Source organism: Carassius auratus, chromosome 2 (assembly GCF_003368295.1).
Source record: "Carassius auratus strain Wakin chromosome 2, ASM336829v1, whole genome shotgun sequence".
NCBI lineage: Eukaryota > Metazoa > Chordata > Actinopteri > Cypriniformes > Cyprinidae > Carassius > Carassius auratus.
In genome coordinates this window covers 21,729,747-21,756,964 of record NC_039244.1, presented here as the reverse complement: position 1 = coordinate 21,756,964, position 27,218 = coordinate 21,729,747, and the positions used below count along the sequence as shown (strand labels likewise).

General features: G+C 35.6%; 1 protein-coding gene across 1 annotated transcript in view; it reads right to left on the bottom strand.

Moving 5' to 3' along the window:
* Window positions 1–27,218, bottom strand: part of LOC113041051 (calsyntenin-2-like) — a 125,922-nt gene that overhangs the window by 25,562 nt on the left and 73,142 nt on the right. The window lies entirely within an intron of this gene.

The following is a 27,218-nucleotide window of genomic DNA, read 5'->3' as shown; positions in this document are numbered from 1 at the left end:
ATCTGCGTTCTTATTCGGTTCAGTGCATACCAAATGTCTTAGGTACCAGTGCCATATTGGCACCGAGTTTCGGTACCCAACCCTAGGCACCGCTGATGAAAAATACAATAAATCAACAGGCCTAAAACCCTCACTGACTGAAAAGTAGGTAAAATAATTTCTGAAGTAAACGTTTAATTCCCACAGGTGATAAAGCTTTGCTGTGTGCTCATCCCTATGCTACTCTGCGCTGAACTGGTTTGAGAACGAGGGAAAAATAAGACTTTATTGACCCCTAAGGGGAAATAATCATGTTGTGTAAAACATTTACTTAAACGTAATGACTGATTGGAAATTCCCCTCCTTATTTTCCAAAGTAATTGGAAATGGGATGCTAGCTGCATTACTATTAACTGCATCAAGTCCGAGTTTAAGCCTTGCACTCATAATATGCAGATGTTATGATATCATCCTAATCCAGATTTTTTATGCTTAATGCTTGTCTTAACACAGCCCTGTGATAAATGTCTCACTGCGGTATCAGTTAATCCCTCTGAACATTTTTTAAGACTAAACCCAAAAAACCTGCTTAAAGATGCACATAAACAGTTAAGCTGGGTAATAGAAGTCAAACTCAGAGCGTTAAAACAACAGAACCACATTTGCACAATAATCACAAGCATGTTCTGCTTTAGTGACTCATGTTTACCTCTGTGTTTTTGTTTTGAAGTGGGTGAGTCAATTTAAAACAGTTACATTGTCCATTCTCGCTTCCCTAGACATTATCTTTCCCAGTGACAACACAATGTCAGCCTGTTCCACTCGAAAGATCAAACAGCCATCGTTGTGTGCCATGAGTTGCGAGAGACCTGCCAGCCAATAAAACAAGTCTATTTTAACCAGTCACCCTCTTCTTAGCCAAAACACAACTTTCTCTTCATGCCCTGTGAACTCTGCTAAAACAGCTATCTGCTATTTTTTTATTTAGCTGCTAAAACATGGAGGTGGATGTTCTACTGGCCACTAAATTGATCCAAGTTTTTGGAGTTTAAAAAATGTCTATCTTCTGAAAACAAGTGGATCATTTAAGAAATATCTGTTTGGGAAAATACAATACAATGGCACATCATCAACAGTCACTTTAACACTGTGTCCAAACTAAACAGTACGCATTAAGATTACAGCAACAAGCTATTTGTCTGTCCACACCAGACACGACACGGTTACAAGATGCAACAAAATAAATCACACATCACAGCCAAACAGAAGAGCGTGTGGGTGGGTTTGATAGAAAACAAACAGAGCTTTAATACAGCAAAATCATGGTGGCTGCCAAAATGTGACTGTAAACATAGCATATATATATATGGATGCAGTAATATTAACATTGTGGCCATCACAGCCAATCCAATAACCAACAACTCCACAGAAAACAATTAGATAATACTTCTAAATCTAAAACACTACATAAAATAAAAATAAAGAAGGTATCACAACATTACAATATAGAGTATGATGAAAATTGATGAAAAAATGATGAAAAAAAAGTAAGAACTATTATCTGCAAATATCTGATTTGGTATGAAAATATAGTAAATTTGCAATTTAAATATGTATACACTTGGAAAATGATCGGTGAAAGGTAATCATGATAAATTGACATCCATTCATTCATCTACTTTTGTGTTCTGCAAAATATGACAAGTTAAGTTTGGAGTGACATGAAGTAAATGATGACGGAATTTCCCTTTTTGATAGAACTTTAATTCTTTGACAAGAAGCACATATTTGGAGCATCTTGGGAGACTTAGGTCTGGAGGTTCAGTTGTCAATGTTGGGAAGTACAGATTTGGTCATGGTGCTCCAGATGTTAGTTGCATGTTAGTGAATGATTTCCAACTCCCCACGACAAACTAGTTGCAACTTCTGATAGCTTCCCCATATCTGTGCAAAAACCATGTTTTCCCATGAGCAGTGGAACAAACTCTGATTTTCTGTTCAGACGAACCTCATTCAAATGGTGTCACTGCTTCAAAGCTGACCTCTTTCTGAGCTCAGACTTACCATCACCATCATCATTATCATCCCTGACCTTTGCTACTAAATTAAAAATACTCTACTTCCACACTGAATTACAATTGCATTTGCACGTAGCTTGCTTTGTGCAAGCTAATTCAATCTAATACAATCTAATATTACCCTTGCTGATGTACTTTGTCCTAACAGGTGTTTTGAATCTCGCTCTGTGACCAAATAGTGCCCCCTACCCATTATCCAGCTCTCTTATGATTCCGGTTCTATGGTACTAAATCAGGGAACTTGCTAAAATGTGGTTTAGAGACCTCCAAACATAGGCTCTGATCTCATAACATATGCATGTAAGCACTCTCACTTTCCCACAGTTCAGTAAATCCACCAACAAACAAAGCCCTAGTCACCACAGCAACAAGATTTTGAAATTACAGATGCTTAAATACCCACCACAAATAAAATCAATATCTTGCAAATGGACCATAAAACATATACCAATTAAATAAATATTAATGTTATCATGCCAACACCTTTAAAAAGTCAACTTAACCTATTCTAAAAGGTGACCTTCCATTTGGTTTTGTCTTTGACATTATTCGCTCTCAAATGCCAGATGAATTACCCAGGCCTTTTATTTGTGAATCACTGAACATCTATGATCTGTCGAAATATTTCAGAGAAAGAGAGTAAGAAATCATATCAACATTTAAAAGCCATATTCATACCATTGACATTAAAGGGATAGATCACCCAAAAATTTAAATTCTTTAAAATATTTATTCAGTCAAATGTTTGGGTTTGTTAAGATTTTTTTTCAGGTTTTGAACGAAGTTGCGCTCCAACGTTGTTGTCACGATCATTGGATGGAGTGCCCATGAACTTCAGTTGAGGGCACTCCACTCAGGACCATTCCACCCATCAACCACCAGATGTCACTTGGACAATAGCACCTCTCAAACTGTTGCACCACACCCGAACTACATTCCCCATGAGTCATTGCATCACAATCACCTTGCCACACCTGCACCTCATTCATCAGCCCATTTCCTTGCCACACCTGCACCTCATTTACACACACATAAAAGCAGTACAATCACTCTCACTCACTGCGAAGTCTTGTTTAGCCTGTCTAGCATTTCAGAGCATTTTTCCTTGTGTTTGTTTTTCCCGTGTCTGATCTTGGATTGTGTTACCGACTCTGATTCTCTGCTGCCTGCCCCGACCTCCGTTTGTTACACACCTGACGCCGTTCCTGATTTCTGCATGTATTACCATTCTCTTAATAAAATTCTGCACAAGGATCTGAACGCCTCTGACTCCTTGTTACAGTTGTATTTATTTGAGCAATTATACAGTAAAAACATACAATTCTTAACAACTTTTATTTTACTTTATTTTAAAGTTTAATTTTTTTATTTAATTTTTTTTTTTTTTTAACATATTTTCTTTTGTGTTCCACTGGAGAAAGAAATTCACACAGACTTTGAACGACTAAATTACTTTTATTTTCAATTTTAATTTTTGGATGATCCAGCACTTCAAGATAATAAAACAATGAGTGATATGTTAATTAAAATAATCTATTTATAAACTTGTATATATTCACAAAAGTGTGAGAGTCTGGAACACACTGTTACACGAACATAAGGGGCAATGTCAACAGTCTCCGGGCCTGAATGTTACGGGTGGTAAGACCATGACCTCTGTCAGATTCAAAGCAGACGGGGAAGACACCACAGCATAGTGATGAGACAAGGACAAGAAACAACTAGCTCTGAGGAACTTGATCAAGCCAGACAAACCACATAGCAAGTGCCAACTTCTGAATTTCAATGTTTTGCTGTCCTATGCTTTCAAATCAGACAACAGAAACCACCTCAGAGATCAGTTACTCTTCTCTCTCTGTATCGCCCCTTTATCCATCTCTTCAATTTTCGCGTGTACACACTTAGAAAGGCCTTGAGCTATGAAAGTCTGGGACTACATTACTGGACCTCTGCCAATGGTTTATTTCTCTTGATGAGGTGGAAATGGCCCCTGATTAAACCATTATTTCCATCATGCCAGGGTCCGCACTTAATAGAACAATTCAAAGCACTGTAGCAATTAAAATGAAACAATAGCCGTGGAGCCTTTTTTTCTATGTTTATATTTTGCTATGTAATTATGGCCTATGGTTATTGGTGTGCTACAACAGCCAACACACACACACACACACACACACACACACACACACACTCTGCTATCTCCATGTGACAGCATCTTATAGAGTACCATTGTTTCACCCACAAGAGGTCATAAATGCAAGATCAGCTGACACAAAAGAACTGAATTGTGTTGTGAATATTAAAACATACACAAATCACTGTATAAGAGTAAATTACAAAATTTTGATTTCTAAAGTACTGTTTTCTAAAGTAGAGCAAATTGTTAATCTATTTAAAAATTGAAGATCTGGAGTGTATCATATTAATGCTCATGTACATAATAAGGATAGTATTGCAAAATAATTGTATAGTCTATTGTGACCTCCACTTATGAATTACATAAAGATCATTGTTTAAAAAACAAAGAAATACCAAAACAGAATTATGTTATACTATATCTACAGATATTTTTTTTAAAATAATTATTTAAATCATCATCATCATAATATTGAACGTTTAATTGAATAAAATATCTATAGTAGTATATACACTTAGTATATAATTTATTTTTGTAAAGTAGTTAAAACAAATAATAAACATTTAAGCTACTACATTATTTATTTATTTTCTATTAAAAGTGATTCGTTTTTTTATTTTTTTTAAACACCCAGTATTCAATGGCTGTATATTTAAATTGGCTTGTTTTTAAGAATTGAATAGAGGATGAAGTTCCGAGGTGGAAGCAGATGGCAACCCAGTGTCCCACAGGAAAGAGAAGAACCTCACCTAAGAGACACACTGGCAACAGCGTGACCACTGTTTCCCTTTCCACTTAGCAGATCTGCCCACCACAAAAACCTGACAGTTACAAAATCATTAACAGCATAATTTCTCCTCCGTCGGGTTGATATACAGCTGGTGAGAAATAAGCCACCACCGCTGGGGAGAATTTTGACACAATTACAGACAATGAAGTGGAAGTCACATTCAATAAACAAACAGATGTCCTGGTGATGGGATAACATTTGCTTTCTCAGTGCAATGGTCCACAATTACAGTCCATCTAAATAAACAGATGACTAATTAGAGAATTTGTGAACACTTCTGCAGTGTTTAACAATAGTTCGATCCAGGCTCTACTAATGGACAGCATCATTTTTAAATAACCAAAAACAATAACACGAACACTAATCCACTAGAAACGTGCACGCCAATGCTATTCAATCTAGGCCTTATCTGCACCTTGTTTAATGGCACAATTAATTTGTTATGTTAAGAGGACTTTGGGTTTATTGCAAAACAAAAGGAGAATAATTAAGTTCCTGTGCATATTAATCACTGCTTTTTTTTCCTGTATTAAACATGCAGAAACATGTTACACAAGCTCTTGATGTGTATATTGAGATTGCAAGGCCCCACCATGCCTTTTGTGTAATCTGGCAGGTGGTACAAGTTAGTAAAATGTATCACCATGTAGATTGCCTGCTTCCTTTTTGAAAACAGATAGCGGTTTCATTGTGTGGCCCTCTCATCATTGCACACGTGGAGCTGGTAAAAGGCACCTAAAGCTCACCTGGGCCGGTGACTCTTGTGAACAACAGCATCCTTCCCACGCAGTGTTGACAATAGAACCATGGGGGATTATCAGGACACGTCAAATTGACAGGATATTAATGACAGCGTTAAATGGAAAGACGAAGGCAGGTCTGTGTTCTTTCTCAGTCTCGGCATTGGTGCTGTGATTTTCTTTTGTCTCTCTTATCTAGTTTTGCCCAGCAAATAGCTTTTAATGTCAAGTCCTAAGGGAGCTGCGTAGGAATATTACCTTTTTCCTCTACCTTCTCCTCTCTTCTCTTCAGAGGGAGAAAGACTGATCGGTCAGTACAACACGTCCTGAGAGAGAACAGGGTGAGACCTTTAGTTTGTTTGTACATGACCAAAAAGAGGGCCTTTTCACTAATGTCATGAAATGTTTATCTCATTAATTCATGCAATAAACGATTTGTTTGTTCATTGAAACAAACAAACAAACAAATAAAATAAAAAACATATGTGTTTTAATTTATAGATTATTTATTAGTTATTATAAATAATGATTGGACTAGTTGGATTGCCATTTATTTATGCTGGTTTAAATAATAATATCATTTAATTACAGTAAAAAAAAAATCAACACCAAGTATAATGAAAATTGGCAATTTATGTATTTAATTGAATAAAATTTCATTTTTACATTATACTTTAATTAAAAATATTTATAAATCATAATAATAAAACAAATTTTTTTCAGGATTCTTTGATAATAAGAAATGTCTCTTGAGCACAAAATCAGCATATTGGAATTTATATATATATATATATATATATATATATATATATATATATATATATATATATATATTTATAAATATATATGATATATATATATATTTATTTATTTTTTTATGATTTTGGAATGATATATGACATTTTTCGCACACAAACACGTACTCACTCACTTACACACTCTCACTATCTACTCAGGGTTTCCTACAATGATAAGATTACAAGACTAAAATACTAAATCTGACTGAATATGGAACCAGGCAGTGTCTCAGCCCTCTGGCTCTTTCTGAACAAGCCAAGTTTTGAAGTCTCTATTTTATTTGTATTTTTTCTGTGCTCCAATTGTTTCTTCTCTTTCCATCAGTTTCGATGAATTGCTGAACAAGAATCTGCTAGTTATTAATCTTTCCTAGTTGCACTGTCCATAAAATCAAATGAGAAAAAAAGTAATTATATGGCAAACCATCATACATTTCCCACATCAATGTGGTCTTCAGTTAGACTTTTTAATTAAGCGTGGGATTATACATAATGATATTGTTATAAAAAAAGAACACTTTCTCATTTCCTGCTCTGTATGCAGCACTTAAAGTTGATGAAAGAATCAGAATAGTCTATCATGGGCATGTGTATTCTGGTTTAGCTTTAACACATTTATTCTGCAGGCTGTCGCTGTATGATGCCAGTGGTACATTTAGTCAGTCAGAAAATAGTTTTTCACACTATCTAACACCCATAAACACACACACACACACACACACACACATTCTAACTCCCTGTGACAGGTCTGGTGAAGATGGCTTCTTACAGCAAACCCCTGCTTGTGTATCAATAATAAAGAAGGACTCATAGAGCACTAGTGCTTTTCAAAATGCAGAGAGTAAGGAAATTGAGCCATGAGGGGACGTGAGAGAGCAAAACATCAAGGCCTAAAATAGAACTCCCTGTCTCCCCTGAGAGGATGCGGCGCTGAGTGAAGCACAAGGGAAGAAGTAGGAGGGGTCAGGAAGAAAGAGGGCTGGGAAGACATCCCTGTCTAGTTTTGAAAACTGTTCTGTACATAACTGCTTTTTTCAAGCCAATGGTGTTTACTTCTACAGGCTGATACTAGTAGCTTGGCAGCTTGTTTTGCATCCTCAGTCACACTAGCATGAATCCAAGGGCACGGTGAAAATGTGGGATTCAAAATGCAATTTAAATCTGGAAATAAAGTTCTACACTTATAGAAAGAAAAAAAAAAGAAAAACTTGAAATCTTTCCTATTCTGCACCTGGGTCAATAAACAAATGACAATTTAAAGTGAACTCTGATCCAGAAGAGCATCTGATCACACTGCAAAAAAATATGGTAACACTTTCTATGAAGCCGTATTTATAATACATTATAAGGGTATTCTTAAGGTATTATATGCATAATGCATTATAAAAAAGATATAATATGTTATATCAACTCATGAATAATCATAACAACAATTATAATACATCATAATACTTACATATTTGTTGTTTATTAAGAGTATGATTATTTATAACACACAATGAACACCACATTAAACCTACTTCATTTACAGTATAATGGACTGTATCATATCTTGACATTGTTTATTTAAGATCTGCACAGTATCTTACTACAGCTTGTGAGTGATTAGACGTTGAGTGTTATTTGAGTGTTTCCTGTGGAGCAAATGTTAATTAATTAATCAATCAACTATAAGCAACTTTGCAACTATATACAAACTAACTCTCATTAGAGTATTAGAATGCTCAAGAATGGTAGGATCTAGCATGGTAGAATAAGCTGACATACTTGCAAATACACTTATAGTGAGTTTATCTGTTTGTTGACCATCAAAATAAAGTGTTAGCATGTATTTACAATAGCAGACATACTAATACTCTAATGACCGCTAGTTGATATGTAGTTGCAGAGTAAAAAGCTGTCTAAAAGGTACCATTCAAAATTATAATCAAACTAATAATACAATAAAAATCGTTCAAAGAAATTGTGTCAGAAAACTGTTCTTATGAATATAAAATTATATATTATATATATATATATAAAGTATAAAGCATTATGCATTCAAGAATACCCTTATAACGTATTATAAATACGAACTTCATAAAATGTGTTTTTTTTTGTCTTGTTTTCCATTACAAATATGTAAAAATTCTTCAATTTGCATTTTAAACAAGAAACAATGTCTGTTAATGAGGTAAGATTTAAAATCGTCTTTTTCCTTACGTTTTATTTCGTACCCCATTATGTTCATATCAAACTGTATATCGATATAAACGGTAGTCCTTCATATCGAATCGCTTCTAAATAAAATATCGATATATCGTACAAACTCGATATACAGCTCAGCCCTACATGGTAGCAATTTTCTGTACTTTGTGAGAGTGTTGATGCATTCTTGGAAATGCACTTCTGTTTATGTGGCTTTGGTAAATCCAGCGTTGAGATTCTTTACACAAGTGTTATCATCTTTACATGCTGCCTGACATTCCACTGATAAACTTTAAAAACAGGCAAACAGAATGGAAACAATGTAATGTTACATACGCATGGGTAAAGAATTTTACAATTAATTTACTAATTGTTAAATGTATATAATTATAAATATCTGTATATCCTGTAACAGTAAATGTTAACCACTATGATATTACATATTAGCAAACTGTATAAGGCATACGGTCTGGCAAATCTCATGGACAATATTATGTTGTTTTCCCGGAAGGTCTGACAGACCCTCAGCATGACAGACTAATCAAATATTTTATACACAAATCACATCTACAGTAACCAACGTTCTGTGTTAGATTTTGTACTAGAATCCAGGGAATTTTTGAGAAGTGTCACATTGGACCTTTTAAATGTACACCAATAACAAGTATAAATAGACTTACATCAAACAGCTAGAAGGTTGGTTTTCTTTACCATGGTGCACAGCGATGTTTATGTCTAAAGGCATGAATCCCACACTTGCCTTGGGTGAGACGACTACTAACGAGCAACTGTCTGTCTTGATTACCATTAAACACTTCTGTGCTCAGCCCATGAATTGCAAAAGCCAAGAATGTGCCAGCTGTGAAAGAACTGGCTCCAAGACAAGATAAAAGTTGGAGGGAGAGAGAGTCTGAGAGATATAGCTTGGGCTTCCAGAGGCTCAACGGCAACTGTTTTCTCTCCAGGGGCAACGATTGTTTCAGTGCAATGGTACGTCAAGCAAAACAGCAGAATTAGCCTGAATTACAATTCTCAAGGAAAATAATCACACCTAGTGTCTTGAGTTATGACGCTGTCGCTCTTTGCATTGCTTCATTTCGCTGCATAGCAATGAGAGGCCGGAGAGTAATTCTGCAAGCCCCCTCACAGCCAAAGTCTCCTTTCGTGGACACTTAACAGCCCAGCAAGATAAATGGACGTTGCCTCTCAGCAAGCTGACTGTTCCAGGACCTTTCAAACCTGGGAAAAAGGTAAAGTTTTAAATTATTTTAAATGAGGCCGGAAGGCCTTTAGTATTGTTCCTTCTATTTTTATGACAGACACATTCGGTGCTTTCAAATGATGGAATCTTAAACGTTCCTGGAAATGTCGTTAGCCCTAATAAAAGTTCAAGCATGGTAAAGTAGTAGTAGTTTGCTGGTACTTTACTTTCATTTGCCCTTTTAGATTTTGGAAAGCAATTTGCTGTTCTGAAGAATATCAGAGGTACAAGCGAGATGTACGGCACTCTACAAAGGTCTCCATGATAAAGACATTTCAGCGCTGTCACAGTCGGTCCAAGAGCCACAGGTGACGAAATTACTAGGACTGAGTAAAGCTGAAATGCACGGTGTCTGATCCCTGCATGGCTTGACCTTTCTTAATCATGAAGCTTGTTACTAAGATGGCAGGGGAAGGTCATGTGACTCATAACAGTCAGTGCAGAGGGTGAGGAGGTACAACAGGGCTAAAAAAAACTGAACAACCCTGCAGAGCGACATGAGGAAGGTGCACTTCGTTTTACCAGCGTCTGGGAGAGCGGAACAATAAGAGTCATCAAAGGACCACCATTGAAAAAAGCACTCTATAAAATGTCAACGTCCTCACAGAAGAAAGACCAAATGTCTTTCCCAGAAAAGCTGTTCACCCCGTTGGGGGAAAAAAGAGAGCCTTTTCTTGTCACAATGTATTGTTGAGAGAGAATCAACCCATTTAGAGTTTCAAAAGCAAAAAGTGCCGGTAAGTATACGTTTGCTTTGATTCTAACTTCATTTTGTGGAACTCTGATTGATGGCTCCCCACACCCTCATCCATTGCTCCGTCAGTCGTTAACAATGACTTTCAAATGCACCACTTTGTCAAATCCACTCTCCTCGCCTTTTCACCTCCTTCTAAAAAAACAAGAAGACTGCCGAGGAGTAGTCAAGAACATGTTACAAAAACAAGACCTTTTCTGAGATGACCACTTTGGCAGTTGAGTTTGCTGACGGACATGTTTTGGAAACAGTTGAAACATCCCTTGATTAAATCATTTCAATCAAAGCTACAAATGAGGAAAATAACCACATGACTCTATATAGGCAGATCCTGGGGTGATGGAAGAGTATTTGCTATATTTACATCTAGAAGATCATAGTGTGGTCTAACCTTTCTCATAAATCAGTGTTCTCGAGGGCAGGAGGAACATTTACCAATAAACTCTGATCTTGCTGTACTAGATCCGCACTAAACTACAGTGCCCTGAAGAATATATCCACAGTATATTAAAAAGTTACATTTATGACTATGCAGTATTTCACATATAGTCTTGATCTTGTGGTTTTCAGGGAATGTAGTGCTATGATTCTGGATATGTTCCATTATACACAATAACAGAACACTTTGTCTATGCTGGAGGTTCTCAAAAAGGCCAAGTATCAATTTGGATAAAATCAGAACATCCAAGTACTAATTAGACCATCTATTTTCTCTTTAGCTCTGCTGAACTTGAAACAAGCTTAAATTACACCGGACTTAAAAACAATTATGCATTTCTGATGGAATTAACATTAGAGATATTTTAAGAGATATTTATGGAGATGAAAAAAAAATTAAAAATACATCTAGTGTTCTGCAGATGAAAAAGTCATATAGGTTTGGCACAACACGGCAATGAGAAAATGATTGCAGAATCTTCATTTTTGGATGAACTTTAAATGCATTTAATTTGCATTTCGACATTATATCACCTGAAGTCTTGCATCATTTGCAGCAAGTCAGTTTTCCTGCTGAATTAATGGCCATGCACTCTCTCAGACCTGTTGTATCATTCATCAGTGTGTTCCCATGATCATCTGCACATCAAATTACAAAATGTTAAGGGTGATATAAAGAAGGTTAATGGGCTGGAAATGAGCCAATTACAATAATTACACCACTGTAATTGACCCCAAACCTTGTCTGTCCACATGTGCAAACGTTAGAGGAAGAATATACAGAGGCATTAATTAGCCCACTAGATTTAACCACATAGAAAATTCTTATTCCCTGTCCTCGTCTAAATTCTCCCAGCTGAATGGACACCTATTTGCCTTTCTAATTGTCAAGGAAGGAGAAACAAATGTATTAAAACCAATAGAGTTCGCCCCACATAAGTGTCAAATTTTTCCAATATTCTAAGATTGGTTGTGGGTAAAATGTATCTTGCTTTGTATGCAAACAGTCATAGCCTTTGATATTATTCAGTGTGAATCCCCAGAAAACTCATTGCACCTCAAATATGACACTACATATGATAGTTCTCAGCCATTGTGTCATCTACCACCAGATGTTTTAGCATGCTGCTAGTGTTTGATAAGTCATCGTGTGACTCTTTAAGCTCGGCTATTGAAAAATGTCAGGCCCGAGTGCTCATCAGTAAATCACATTGCTCAAATGACAGGGAGAAAAAAGCATGAAAAAAGAGAAAGAAATCACAGTGCATGCCGCCCAAGGCTTTTCGATTTCACTCAAAGCTGTTAAAGTACTATGTCTCAAAAAAGGTATGATGAATGTCCATTACCCTTTCATTATGTATGAGGCCACGAACTGCTTTCGTGCCCTCTGTAGTGCTACAAGAAGGTCATGAATATTTGAAAAGCCTGGGGAATGGAAGAGCATGCTGGTATCTTCCCCCCATATAACTCACAGTTGTGAAGAGTGTTTCTCTGACCTAGTCCTTGGCAATTTACCATTATTATTTGTCCTGAATGCCATCTGAGGTAAGGAAAAACGCAGCTCCCATTAAAGCAATCCAGGAGGCCACCCTGAATTCTGTACCATGGTCTTTCCCCTCACCAAACCACTGTATAATCTTTCACTCAAAATTGATTTCCCAATATACTTGTCTGCTCCTTAAATGTCACACAATACTGTGCACAACTGCTGAGTTTCACTGGCACTTTTAAACCACAGCATGCTCAGTTGTTTTTTTCTCCACAAATCCAGATCTTCACGGCTCTATAGTGATTGGTCATGGTGGGTGTTAACTGTGATCAATGACACTTATTATAGATTTTCAAACCCAAATACTATACAATACATAATACAAATTTTATTAATTTAGCATTTTGCTATGTGAAAATCAGCTTGAACATTCTTCTAAATAACTATTTTATGTTCAACTCTTATTTATTGCAATCAGCAGTAAACAATAAAGGCTATTCATACTGTATCTGTAATTTGTGTTGCATATGGAATGCATTAATCAAATTTGTTTTTATATTAAAAAATTAGTTTTTCTTATTTCAAAGTTTTTCCTTTCTTAAAGTGAACACAAAAAGTCTTAGACAGCATGCAAACTAAAAAAAACTGAATTTATTGCACTAATTTGAAATAAAAAATGTGGTTAATTGATTTGTCTAAGAGTAAATGTCATGTAAACAAAATGTCATTTATAAAGTAACAGTAAAAACTGTCCAAAATTTCACAATTAATAACAACGAAGTAACATGGAACACATTCAATTAAACATTAAAAAAAATAATAATAATAATTTTTAATATTTATTTTATTAACTTTGAACATTTTTACAGTGTAATTAATGATTTTAAAAAAGTACACAACTCAATTATAAACAATTATTAGTGAATGTGACATGCCTTTGAGAAAAATTCTGTGACAAATTTTGTCATCCAGACCAGCCAAACACACACAAACACACACACACAAAGAAAAAAGAAAAAGAAAAGAAACCAAGGATGAAACAAGAGATGTGTTTCCATTTATTTTGGTGGGATTCAGATTCCTTCAGCAATCCGCCCGTGCCCGGGCAAAGTTAGAGATGTAGGGGAAACACATGAATGTCACACTTTAAAAGCATTCTGATTGAATCTTGCTGAACACAGGTTCTACCACCTTATTAGCATATTTTACACTCCTGCGAACAAGGCAAACGGAGCGAAAGAGATATGCAAATATGAATCTAATTGGACTGTCAGGACTATGGTAACCCAGTCAAAGGGGTGACAGTGAAGGGGAGAGCACAAGCAGATTGAATTCAGCTGCCACCCTTACACATTTCATTAAGTCATTCTGCATGCATTATGCCTGGGGTCAATGCACTATCCTTGAACAGGTCTTTCAGCCTTTACTACTGCAGAGTTTCTCTGTCACATTTTTAAAGCACCACAGCTCTATTTTTTTATTTTTTTTGTGTGTGTGTGTTTCTATGTCTCTTTGGGACAGATGCACAAATCCAGATCCCCCAAAGAGATTCCATTGCTACTGGGCTCAGTGCCTGTTAATTGTGGTCCATGGCACTTTTGAACAACAAATAGGACGGATGTACTTATGATTATGTCAGTGTACCACTTTATCATAGTGGAAGAACAAATCATCATCAATTTGCATACTCTAGAGAGAATATTCTGCATTTACTGTAGCTGTATGATACTCCAGAGATTGCACAAATGACGGAGACAGACTATTGTCTTTAAATGAAAATCTGTAACATGTAGCTTGGTTAATGTGCTAGAAACAAGGAGGCTGCACTGGACATACTGTAGATGTTCCAGAAGACTTGATGCATCTAGCAAAACCTTCACTGGTGGATTATCACTCCATGCATAAAGGGGCCATGCAACAATTGGAGGGAGGGAAATCGATGGTGATGATTTAGCAAGCTAAAAAAGAAAAAAGAAAGAATGATAATCGCTCTAGGAGTGAGAATCAAGCAGACAAGGAGACTATTTGAAGAGAGAGCGAGAGAGATTGAACAGTAAATCAGAGGGCACGCTCCTAAGAGCATTGCAGAGCCATGATAACACTGTATCTTAGCACTGAAGTCAGAGACGAGTAGTTGGTAATAAGTAAAACCCCTCTCCAAAAAGTGTCCACTGTGGCTTCACCTTTGTGATGTGCTAAATTTAAATTGAACATACGTATCTGCTTTGGCCAATTAAATTAACAATCACCGGCACTGAAAGGTGATCCAATATGTACTGAATTGCTAAGATCTTTTTAACACAGATTTAACACTCACCAGATGTAAACTGGCTTTTAACAACTAATAAAAAATAACCAGTATTCAACTTGACAGACAGACAGACATTCTCTTTCTTCTCGATAAATGGCTGCAAAACAACAAAACAACCCATGTCTCACATCAAAGAGTATAGATACAGAAAAGAGTGGTATTCATTGAATCTAAAAACAAAAAAATTTAATGGAAATGATTATAAGTTATTATTAGTTATGATCAAAAAGACAGGATTCAATCCAATAGCAGCACTGTTTTTAACTGGAACTTAATACATTATCAACCTCTTAACCCACTGTCTCAATAAAAAAACAATATCAAACTGCCCTCGAGCTGCTAGTTTTTATTCCTATTCCAGCCCACACTGGCAATAAACACAACAAAATCAACTGGACTGCTTTCTGCCTGTAAATTTCCCAAAATTGGCTGTTCTTTTCAAGAGAAGGATCAATAAGAATGATAATGAACATTATTTGATTAAGGAGACACTTTTGATCCAGAAGAAAGTCAGCTCACAAGGAGCTGCAGAAGTTATTCAACAATCAATACTGCATTTATAATGTAGCCTCATCAGCATTCAGTTAATGAACCACCTGTGGTGCTGAAAATGGCAGAATTATCCACATAAGCCCACACAAAACGTCCTGGTTGAATTGTGGCACTTAAGGCTTTGAGGATTCTTACGGACTGAAAGGTTAAGCAGTATTCCTCCGTATGTACAATTAATTTTCTTTCGACTTTTCTCACAGTGCCAACTCTCCATTCGTGCATCACATCAACGCACCATGGATTCCATTTCAAGGCTGAATGCCTGTGCAGTTATTTGCTTTGCACTCGTATGTTCCATGTCTACAAACTTGGAAGTCAAACGTCGAGTCAGAGCTGAATTTAACGATGCATCTAAACTTCATCCAGAGATATTGGCAAGAAACTGTGGCATGTCATGTCATACCGCCGCGGGCAGACAGACTGTTACAGTGTGATTAGCCTCTGCTGTGATCAGCTCCCAGCTCTGTAATCGCACATAGCAAAGACAACAAGACTGGCAGGATGTTGTGGAATTTAAGCAGAATTTTGGAATCCTGAAAACTGATTTATAGGGTTTAATTATATAAACCTAGCATTAAACATATTTACTTCAACAACTGGTTTATTATTAAAAATGGCATTTTAACTGGTTTTAAATCATTAAAACTAATTAATACAATTCATTTGTAACCAAAACCTTTGTTTCGTTTGAGAAATACTCAAATAAATACAAGGCTTCTGCAGATTTTATGAAGGTCCATTTAAGAATTTTTAAGACCTTTAGAAGACACAGTAAACACATCAATTATTGCTACATGTGTGACTGCATCATATAATAACTATTAATTAATAATATTGATAGTTCATCGTCCAGCTGACTATGTCTTGTATTGTTATTATTATTTAATTTTTTTTTCTAAAATCCTGTCAAACTTGAACAAACTACTAGCTACTTCTAAATATTGTAGAAACATAATTTTCTGTAAAGTTGCTTTGTAACGATTTGTATTGTAAAAAGCGCTATACAAATAAACTTGAATTGAATTGAATTGAATATGTACTTTAAATCTAAATGTCTAGGGAGCAGAACAGATCTCCATTATTTAAAAAAAGAAAAGAAAGAAAAGAAAAACGTGAATAGCTTTCACTTTAATTTTTTTCCAAATAACTTTTGATCACACTGCAAAAAATACAAACAAAACAATTTGTCTATAGTGCAAATAAAGTAATTATTTATTATTAAAACAAGAAAGAAGTTAAACTTAATTCAACTTAATTCAAAAGGAAAACTCATTTGCATACCTCACTGAGAGATATTTGCTCTTGTTTTAAGCATAAACCTAATTTTGTTCAATTACACAGAAAACTATCATCATTTCGTTTTTCAAGTAAATGTATCTTACTTTCTATTAGATATTTGTATTGGAAATCAATACAAAATTACTGAAGAAGACACTTTTTTTGTAGTGCACACAACATTTTATGTCATAACTTTATGAACTGAAAACCTTCTGCTCTGATTTAAGACCTTTTTAAAGCTTAGATTTATGAAAGGGCGAATATAGACTTTTTAAGACCCGCAGAAACCCTGGATAATGGTTAAGCTTAACTTGATTTAGAAGGGGACAGTGGTTCAACACGTTTTGAAATGAGTTTTCTTATCATTAAATTGAGGCATACGTAAACTCTACTTCAAAAATTTTTGTAGCAGAAACCTAGATTAAATACAACAATGGCATTTGACATGCCACAGTAAAGCCAATATTTTCAATAAAAATCATTAGAACAATAGCATTTTAGCATGCAAAACAAATTTCTTATGACGTGTAAAGCATATTGTTTGCAGAAACCGCAAGGCCTGAAGAATTGCCACAGTAGCAAAAACAATACTTGATTTCAACATTTTTTCTGCCGAAAAGTATGTACTTTTTCTTCACTCTGTCCCTGTTTTATAAGTTTGTATAGATTTTTAGCCAAGTTATTTGCGTTTAATGAATTGAGTTGACAAAATGTTGAAGAACTATGTCGAATTTGCTTATTTTAATTAAGCAAACTAAGCAAGCAGTAGAAATAATTTTTAGTGTTTGTAAACCAGCTAAATGAGCTAAAACATAACATGATCGTAACATATGACTTCCTGAGTCACGCAGATGTCAATCTATTGCCTAAGAATATTGCAGATGTCAATCTATAACAAAAAAGCAAGCAAGCAAACAAACAAACAGACAAAAAAATAACCTAACTAATTTTACAAACACTAAAGATGATGGACAACAGAAAAAAGTACATAGGAAAAAATATACACAATTTTGCCTCTTTATTCTCCATCCACAGGAGATGAAAGGCAAGCTTGCTGAATCAATCCAACCACAGAGCACTGTGATTGAAGATTTGTAACAATGGTATCAGCTCGGTGGGTAGCAGATTACCTGCATCAACCAACCCTTGTGTGCTTTGAACTCCAAACCTTTCTAGGAACTACAGAGCCTTCCAGTCTCATTAGATCTGCCACGCAAACCTTTTATATATGCATCTTTTACTTGTTCATTATAAGCTTGTCCCCCCTACCCCCACACCCACAAAGGCCCACTTTATATCATATAGCCTTAAAATTATCTACCAGGCATAAAATCCCTTTTAAATTCCTTTATAGTTTACATTGTTACACAGCTTACTCTCATTAACAAGTATTACTGATGTTTTGAGGTTATGACTTTCTAATCAGCTTACCTTGAGCTCTGACAGTCATATACAGTATATGCTTTACATGATTCCCACACGAACCACAGTGCAATCTGCATCACGCTTGCTAAAGACAACTTTCCAATTACTTTTATGGTTGGATTTTACACTTCAGTGTTATGTACCCAATAAGCTTGAAGAGCTCATGACTAACAATATATGTAAATAGACCCAAAAAAAACTTTTTTAGTAAACCACTCCTCATTTTCAAAGACTGAAACTCATAGCTTAAATGCTTAAATATATCTGATAATGTAAAAATGTGATTTGGAACATGCAGATTTGTAAGGGAATATGTATATCACAGTTTATTTGCACATTGTTCTAAACTTGAAATCACCAAATAAATTATGCAAATCAACTTTCATGCATAAAAAGCCATTGGCTTTCATGCAAGCCAATTTTAAGTGCTTGTTTTTGGAGAATGCTGAAAGTGCTGGGAGAGAAAAAAAAAAGTGTGACAATATAATGTGTATGGATATATGACTGGTTATAATTACTTTCTCCATTTTATCATTATTTGATGAATTACTGGTTGACAGAAAATGTACCGTGTTGGAAAAAAAAAATTCTATGAAGCTCCACCAACTAAAGCATTACCAGACACTAGCTAGCAATCATAAACTAGCATGGAAAGCTTAGAATGAAAGATACATCGAGAACAGAGTTTAAAAAATATGATTTAAATATTGGTCTTGGAACAAAATCAGATTTTAGGGATCTGTGTGTTAAGGGTTAGGTAATGGTTGGGGTTTATGTAAGAATTCTTTACAGGACCACAAAACATGTTGACTCAGGAATGCCTTACTCTACAAAAATCACAATGAGCTTGGTTTCCCCATGAAGTAATAGCTGAAAAGAGTGACAATGATTTCATTTAAACACACATAACTGAGCTCTATAACAGTACAGATTTAAAGTGTCTGGTTATATTGGATTGTGGGTGGTTAGTGAATAACATTTTGAGCTGAAATACGGCTTGCAAAATTGGTTCAGCTATTTAGTGAATTCCCCCCTCAGAGAGGAGTTTGCCGTAAGTACCAAAGGAAAGCCAAATGAAATGCGCAATCGTACTTTCGGTTCCTGTTCTGTGTAATCTCACTGTCTGAACAGCTAACCCAAATCATTTCTTCTTTTTTGCCAACAATCAAAAAGCCCTAGTGACCCTCTCCAGTCTGCAGTCTCATTCCTTTCCTCATCTCGGCTCCTTTCAGGCCAAATCATCTCCAAAGGGCCTGAAACAAGAAAGGAAGTGGAAAGATGCTGTACTCATCGACTCTCACATGGGAACGGATCAGTGTCTGGATCTTAGTGGCCCCTGAAGACAACAGACTTTGATGTGCAGTACCTTCCTTTATGTCCAGACCCATCTCACTCCACAAAAAGAGAAAGCCCAAAAAGATTAAACGAAGCACATAAGAAAGGGAGGAAGGTAATGTTTTTTTTTACCATTCTGCCATACCTAAATCGCAACCAGACGTGATGCCAGAACATGAGAGGTTTGATCAACGCCCCAACGCTTGCTCTCCAAGAGACCCCCTCCATTCAAATCATTCCCTGTGCAAGGGAAATCATTTTCCACTGGAGGAAAATGAGTTTTCTCATCACAGAACTTGGCACCAGGCACTTTTAGCAAATGTAATTTTGGAGGATGGTGAAGAGCCAACATGGATTTCCATAGTGTCTGCAGAATATGGACTGGTAATTCAAACTTTTACACAGTATGAGGTGCTAAAAATCTAGAGAAATCAGCTTTATTCATTTAGTTAGGAGGTTATCGCTCCTTGTATGATATAAGCTGCCGCTTGCAGCTTGAATCTGTCCTCAAAAATGGAATTATGAGTAAAATTTTTAATTAAAGGAACACCATCATTTACTCTCATGTCATTCCCTTCCTCGTGTTATTTTCTTTCTTCTGTGAAACATAAAATCAAGTGTCAGACAGAGTTGCTCTTTTCCAAGCAACAATAATGGTTGTTGATTTTTACTGCAAGGCTCCAAACAGGCTAAATGCACACTATGTCATAACAGTTGTCTATATGACTTGGGCACTGTGTTTCAAGTCTTCTAAAGCCATACAATATATTTATTTAAAGAATGGAACAAAGCAGAAGCAATTTTTAAATGATTCTCATTTTATGTTTTACAAAACGAACGTTTCCACACGAACATATTAAGTGGTGGAAGTCTCCGCGTTCAGCGCATATCCCGCCCTAAAGCTGATTCTAAAGTTTTCAAAAGGCATCACGCGAGTGTGAACATCACTACAACTAAAAACGACCGTAACTCAAACGCAGCTCCCGTCAATACATATATATATATTTTATTAAAGTGTTTAAAAAAAGACAAACAAATTGTAAAAAAAGTTTAAAGTAATAAACATGTTCTAATGTTTGAATTTCTTTACCTTACTGTACCGAAAATGAACCTAACGTGACTTTAAAACCGAGGTGCGTACAAACCGTGATTTTTGCGTACCGTTACACCCCTACGATATACGCCATTTCATGATGACAGATGCAACGCGATACTGCCGTTATTTTTATATACTTTAAAATGCTTAACTTTAAAATGTAAATATAGGTCGTAATAAGGTGCTTGCACAAACTACCTATATGGTCGTTTTTTGTTGGAGGCCAGGCTCTTTAATCAATCTACTTTTTTTTTAGTCCTGTTCTGCACAGCTGACAGAAAAAAAAGGACACTAATTGTAATGACAATCAAGATTCACATTTATTTTCTAGAGACTGTGCTATGACAAGTACATTTCTGCATGGTTTAAAATACAATAACTAAATTCTAATCATTCATGTTTTTTTTACCTGATGTATGAGATCTGAATAAATCAAAGACAATCGAAAGGTCTTTCAAAGGGTCCCCTAATAATGACAGAAATACTTCTTTACATACAGCACACACAGTTCTTAACCATGCCTTTAATGTGAGCAGAGAAAGTCAACCTAAGTAGAACATTTACTTTTAGAAATTATCTAAAGTTTTACCTAAAGTAAAATCTTAAGTTTTTGTTGTTGTTGTGATACACTGCAGTACAGCAAGCCACCAAAACAAATGTGTTGAAAAGGTATAAGATCAAATAAGAGACATATGATACAGCAAGTAGCACAAATATGCAATGGAAAACATGCAAGGTGGTTGTCTCAAAAACCTTTTTGGCCAAAAATAGAGTCCTGATAAGCACAGATGGCTGCAAGCAGGCCGTGTAATAACAGGAAGGCCTGCACCAGCTGAGCAACTGCCATTGGGATGAAAGGGAATTCTAACAGATCACTTTCTCCAGGTACTAGACCTCCTTTGTTATTTGAAAGGCATCATAATACGTTTGCAGCTAATGTGCTTCTAAGAGCTCCTGCGAGATGAATTCTGCGAAAGTAACAGGTCAGCCAAATAACAAGTTACACATTTCAGGGACCAAAATGAAAACTCACAAATATCAAACTATAAAAAATTGCTAAATGAAATGTAATGCCAGGTTCTTTACCATCATGCCATCAGTCAGGAACTAATTAAACAGAGCCGGGGGATCTCTAAAGAGACCTCAAACCAGCAATGGTTTAGTTCCTTCTCATCTGCACACCTTAAGATGTTATTAAATTATGCTTGCAAATGATGTCTGGCTGAATTCCCAGTCTCTTACGGAGGTGGAAGTGTCATTTTAATCAGTGCTAAGGCCACAGTGCTGGACATTTTCGAGTTAGGAAAGCTTTTAGGCACCATCGGCACTAATCAGATAACGCTGTCAAATCATACTGCATTTAGCTACAATCTCAATTCTAAATATTCAGTATTATAAGCATGTGTTGTTATAATCACTAATTACCTTTTGAAGCCTTTATTTCAATCCTCTCAAGTGCAAGTCAAAGATAATACTTTAAGTGTGGCATATGAACCCCCATAATGAAATTCTTGAGTTATTAAAAGACTCACCATTTAATTAGCATGTAATATATATATATACACATTTCAATAACTGAACTGATAAGCATACAGTCACAGTCAACTTTGGGAAAGCTAGCTACTTCGGGGTAGGTCAGCTTCTTAAATTCTTTGTAAGTAGCATAAACAAAGACCCAAGGTAGATTGAAAAAATATCTATATCTCAAAATATATCTCAGAGGCAAAGGTGGCACACCATGCAAGAGATATATGCAGTAAACTACACTTTAGAAAGAGAAAGCATGGGGAAAAGGCAGAGAGAATCGACAATGGGATGCTCCCCGCAGATCCAACACATTCTCGTTATTCTAATTTGGCTTTCACCTCGAGTTTTTGGTAGCACTTCTCAGTTTTCAAACACAAACATTCTTCAAGAGATTTTGCCGGCAAAATTGAAGTCATCACCTCGCTGACAGTACTGATGGATTCAAAACGAAAACTCTCTCAGCTTTCATTCTTTCAATTATCACCCGTTCATATGATTCTTATGGTTTCTTTTCCACAACATATAATGCTGACAACCTGGGTAGAATAGAGATTGCTTGTGAATGTCTTGAAAAACATCTGGGGACATCTTTTGGATGCATCCCACTGGGCCACATGATGCGTGCAAAACAATAGTTTACACTCATACACAAAATGCATTTTCAGTGTTCACAAAGCATCATGGGAAATCATAGCAATGCTTGGCTCAGCTGCTTCGATTTGGTTCCTTACTAAAAATAATAAAACAAAAGGGAAGAATTAGCAACATGAAAATGCATATACAGCATTGCGGCGTAAAAAAGCTTCCTAAACCGATTGGTGTCTACAGAAACTCAAAATGTATTTTTTTTTTTTTTTTTTTTTTTTTTGGCAGTCAGAAATTGAACTCCAGAAATTGTCTCCCCAAGTGTATAAACTATGATGAAACTATATTAGTTAGATAATCATAAGTTAGTAAAATTCCTCAGGTATGGTTTTCGACCCTTAGAGATCACTATATGTAATTCCAATGGAGGAAAGAGATTGATTCACTTCATGTAGGGCACAATCTCATTCACGCACATCATAGCAAAACCCAAAATAATTCTTAAACTTTCATCCACAGCTTAACCTGGAGTGAACAGGTTACTAGGGTTACATTGTCAGGGCAAATCAGCTATATTTTTGAAAAAAGGTCACAAAAGACTTTCAAACAGGAACGAAAACAAATTAGATCTGCAAAACATCAAATTAATTCTTATTACTGCAAGTCTGAGGACAGTTATACGATCACCCAACAAGGTTGTTTATATAAAACGCATCTGGTTAAATGTTCCTCTGTTCACTTTCCTTCCTTTTTTTTCAGGCTGCCTGCTTAAACCACCCCCTAATCTGCTTTATTAAGCATCTTCTAAGCATCTATATTTCAGATTAATTAACATGAAGCGTAGAAACTAATTACATCTAACATTTAGAAAGCCCACATAAAAAAAACGAAGCGTCTTTCCTCGCTTTTTATTTACCTACGAATGTGTGTAGAATTGTACTGTAGGTCACATTCAAGTAAATTTAACCTACCATGCTTATTATGAACCTCCTGAATTATCTGTCACGAAATATGAAATACATGACACTCCAGTCAGCTCTTATTCATATCAAGCAAGTGACCCCTGTGGAAAACAGACTCAGCTGAAAATACACGTGTGATCTTTTGCATCATGTACAGCACCCTTAATTTTAAATGACAACCTGTAACACCTTAAAGGGGATTGTGACCAGCACATAATCAACACTCCACAAACAAGATCAAGATACTTTCTTTTACCGTTTCTAACACAGAAGAGAGGAATTATTTATTATAATTTAATAGCAAAATCGCGTATAAGATTTCTGTTTTTAGACAGAATAGTCCAAACACAATCACAAAACATACAAAGTGCTCCACCAATTTGCAGCAGGTTGCCCTTCTATCAAAGAAACAATACAACTGCAAAGTTGAACTGCAGGCACTGTGATTCTCTTTCTCTACATCCTCCTATTCTCACTCTCATGTGTGGTTTTTACAATCCATCCATAGTTTCCCTGGACCGCTTCCTAGCTTGGGTTTTGTTAGCTAATCTGGTGCGAGGAAGGCAAAGTTCAGTGGAACAATGCGGCATTGTACATCATCTGAGAGAAGAGATTAATGGGAAAGAGGCTGGTGAAACCGCGAGTGAGATAAAGAATTAGCAAAATGAAGCTGGCGTTTCTTTTTTGCCTTCCTCTACTGACTCCAGCTCATCCTTCATGGTAATTTGATTGAGAATGCTCCATGCATACTACAAGACCTACGCTATCTGCTCTACAGGGGAAAGTCTTGTTCCCAGAAATAACAAATCCCTGCCTCAGCATATATCATCAACTTGAGGCTCATCATCGTTATTTTACATCAAAGCAAGCTGATACATGGGAGACAGTAAGCGAGGCAGGAGAAAAAGACGAAGGAGAATGAGGCGAAGCACTTAACAATCCCGGGTCGTGTTCCCACACCCCAATTAATGTTGTGCCAGAAGGACGCCTGCATTCCTTTCTCTAAACAGACGAAAACAGGATTGATGACAAAGCCTCCCACGCATAACTCACAGTCTGACGTGGAAGAGGTGTGTCGGACAGAGAAAGAAAGACAGAAAGAATGGGAGCGAGGAGAATTACAGAGAATGACGGATTGAGACAGTGGGCCCGTTTTTCTCCAAGTCTCCCTGGCAGCAATTTTACGTTTGTGCCCATTGGCTCCCAGTGAAAAAGCAGTGAAATATCACCTGTCACCCAATCAGAGCGCAGCACTCATTTCTCAGTGATGCTTTAACAACAGCTGCAGTCCACCATTAATATGTCACTGATAAATCACGTGCACAGGAATTTCCACAAAAAAAAGAAGACTTTGGATTATGTATAGAATGGATATATAGTTTTCTCATTATTCTGAAAGAAAGAAATCAAAAGTGACAGTTCATATGACATTTATAATGTAACAAAATATTTCTATTTCTTTTGAAATTTGTGTCTTCTAACAACTTATAGAGATAAGGGAAATAAGCCATCAGAGTGTTATCCTGGATTCCTAAAACTATTTTCCTTCAGATCTCAATATGCATGTGAAATATTCCTAACATTAAGCCATGAAAACAAAAATCACAAGGCATCAATTATGATGCTTTGAAGGATGCAAACATTTGTAGAGTCAAAAATACAAGAGGAAAAAACTGCTAAATAATGCCATTATCCAAAGGTCCACATTTTGTCACTTTAATAATTATAAAATATATTTTTACATTATTTTATTTATTTGCATTTGAAATGTCATATAAAATATGACTGCATGGTCAGTAAGAAATGTTGACAAAATTTTGGATAAAAGGACAGAGAGAATCCGACAATATTATATTAAATATATATATATATATATATATATATATATATATATATATATATATATATATATATATATATATTTTAAATGTCTTTGCTGCAAGTTTTTGTAATATCAAACTTTATAATATTAGCATATTATTAATCTTGTCAGTGATTAACTGATTGATTGATTGATTGATTATTAACTAATTCTTTCGGTGAAAGGACCGACCTTTCACCGAAAGAATTAGTTAATAATCAATCAATCAATCAATCAATCAGTTAATCACTGACAAGATTAATAATATGCTAATATTATAAAGTTTGATATTACAAAAACTTGCAGCAAAGACATTTAAAATATATATATATATATATATATATATATATATATATATATATATATTTAATATAATATTGTCGGCTAAAAGATTCCCCAAGGTATGAACAACAAATCTTTATCAGCTGCAAAATAAACAGCATGTCTTTCTGGTGCAAGCTGCAAAAATAAATATATAAAAGCCAGTAAAGTGCTTTTTTCCAAGGCTGCCAGAAAGGAGATTAATTGAAGCCATTGTCATTTAATGAGTTGTAGAGAGTTACCTGTCACAATGCTTCCACACATTCCTCTGTGTAAACAAAATCACTTTATTTAATTACTTTGCATCTGTCAAGCCACCACTCTCCCCACATCCTTCCACCTAACAACTTGCACTTGAAAACCAGCGAGTCGGAATCTGTCTTACATAAACAACACACAAGTCATAAAGCTGTGCTGTCATTCATTGCTCAGTGAGAGGTGATTGGCGGTCTAAGGTGTTGACTCCTCCTCTTTGAAAGCCAAAGCGTACAATGTATGAGTCATTTTTTTAAGGCCGGACAGTTTATTGAACACTTGTTCATAGAAAGGGTGACAAGATCCACTTATACAAGTGCTCTGTGTCATCACAACAATGGAGATAGAGGCAGGAAGCACACTTAAAAATAACAGGAAGGTCAGGCGAATCTGTCTCCATAACAGTGGAAAGCAATGACTAAATCTCTTTTTTTTATGAGCACTATGGTGCAATACGCATAAAATCTCACACTCAACCACCCTCACTTACATACAGAGGAACAGAGAACCAGTACTACTGAAGAACCAAGCCATTGTTACCATCCACTGCTGTAAATTCCACAATAAACCTGGATGTTCTGGAGTGAGCTTGTGAGTTTCATAAGAATAGATTAGATATGGAAAAAGTAGGCTGCAAAGTTAATCAAAATGATCACAATCATGATTAAACTACATAAAAGCTGCCATATAATTAAAAATATCTCAATTGCCAAGTCTGTATTCTGTATATGCTGAATGCTTCAAAATTAACCATTGGTTGTACTCTAATGGGATGTATTGAAGGCATTGTCTTAAAAGGAGTTGTTGGAAAAACTGCTAATAAAAACACATTTTAATAATATATACAATTTAAAAATCAATTTTAAGAAAACAATCCTGAATAATTATCCCATATTATATAGCAGTAATTAATATTCCTATTGACTGTGTTCCAAAAAGACTTTATAAATATCAAAGCGCAATTGTTATTATATAACTCAATTACATCTAAACAAAGATCTTGTGTAAAAAAATAAATAATAAAAATCTATAAAAAAAAAATAACAAATTATAAATAATC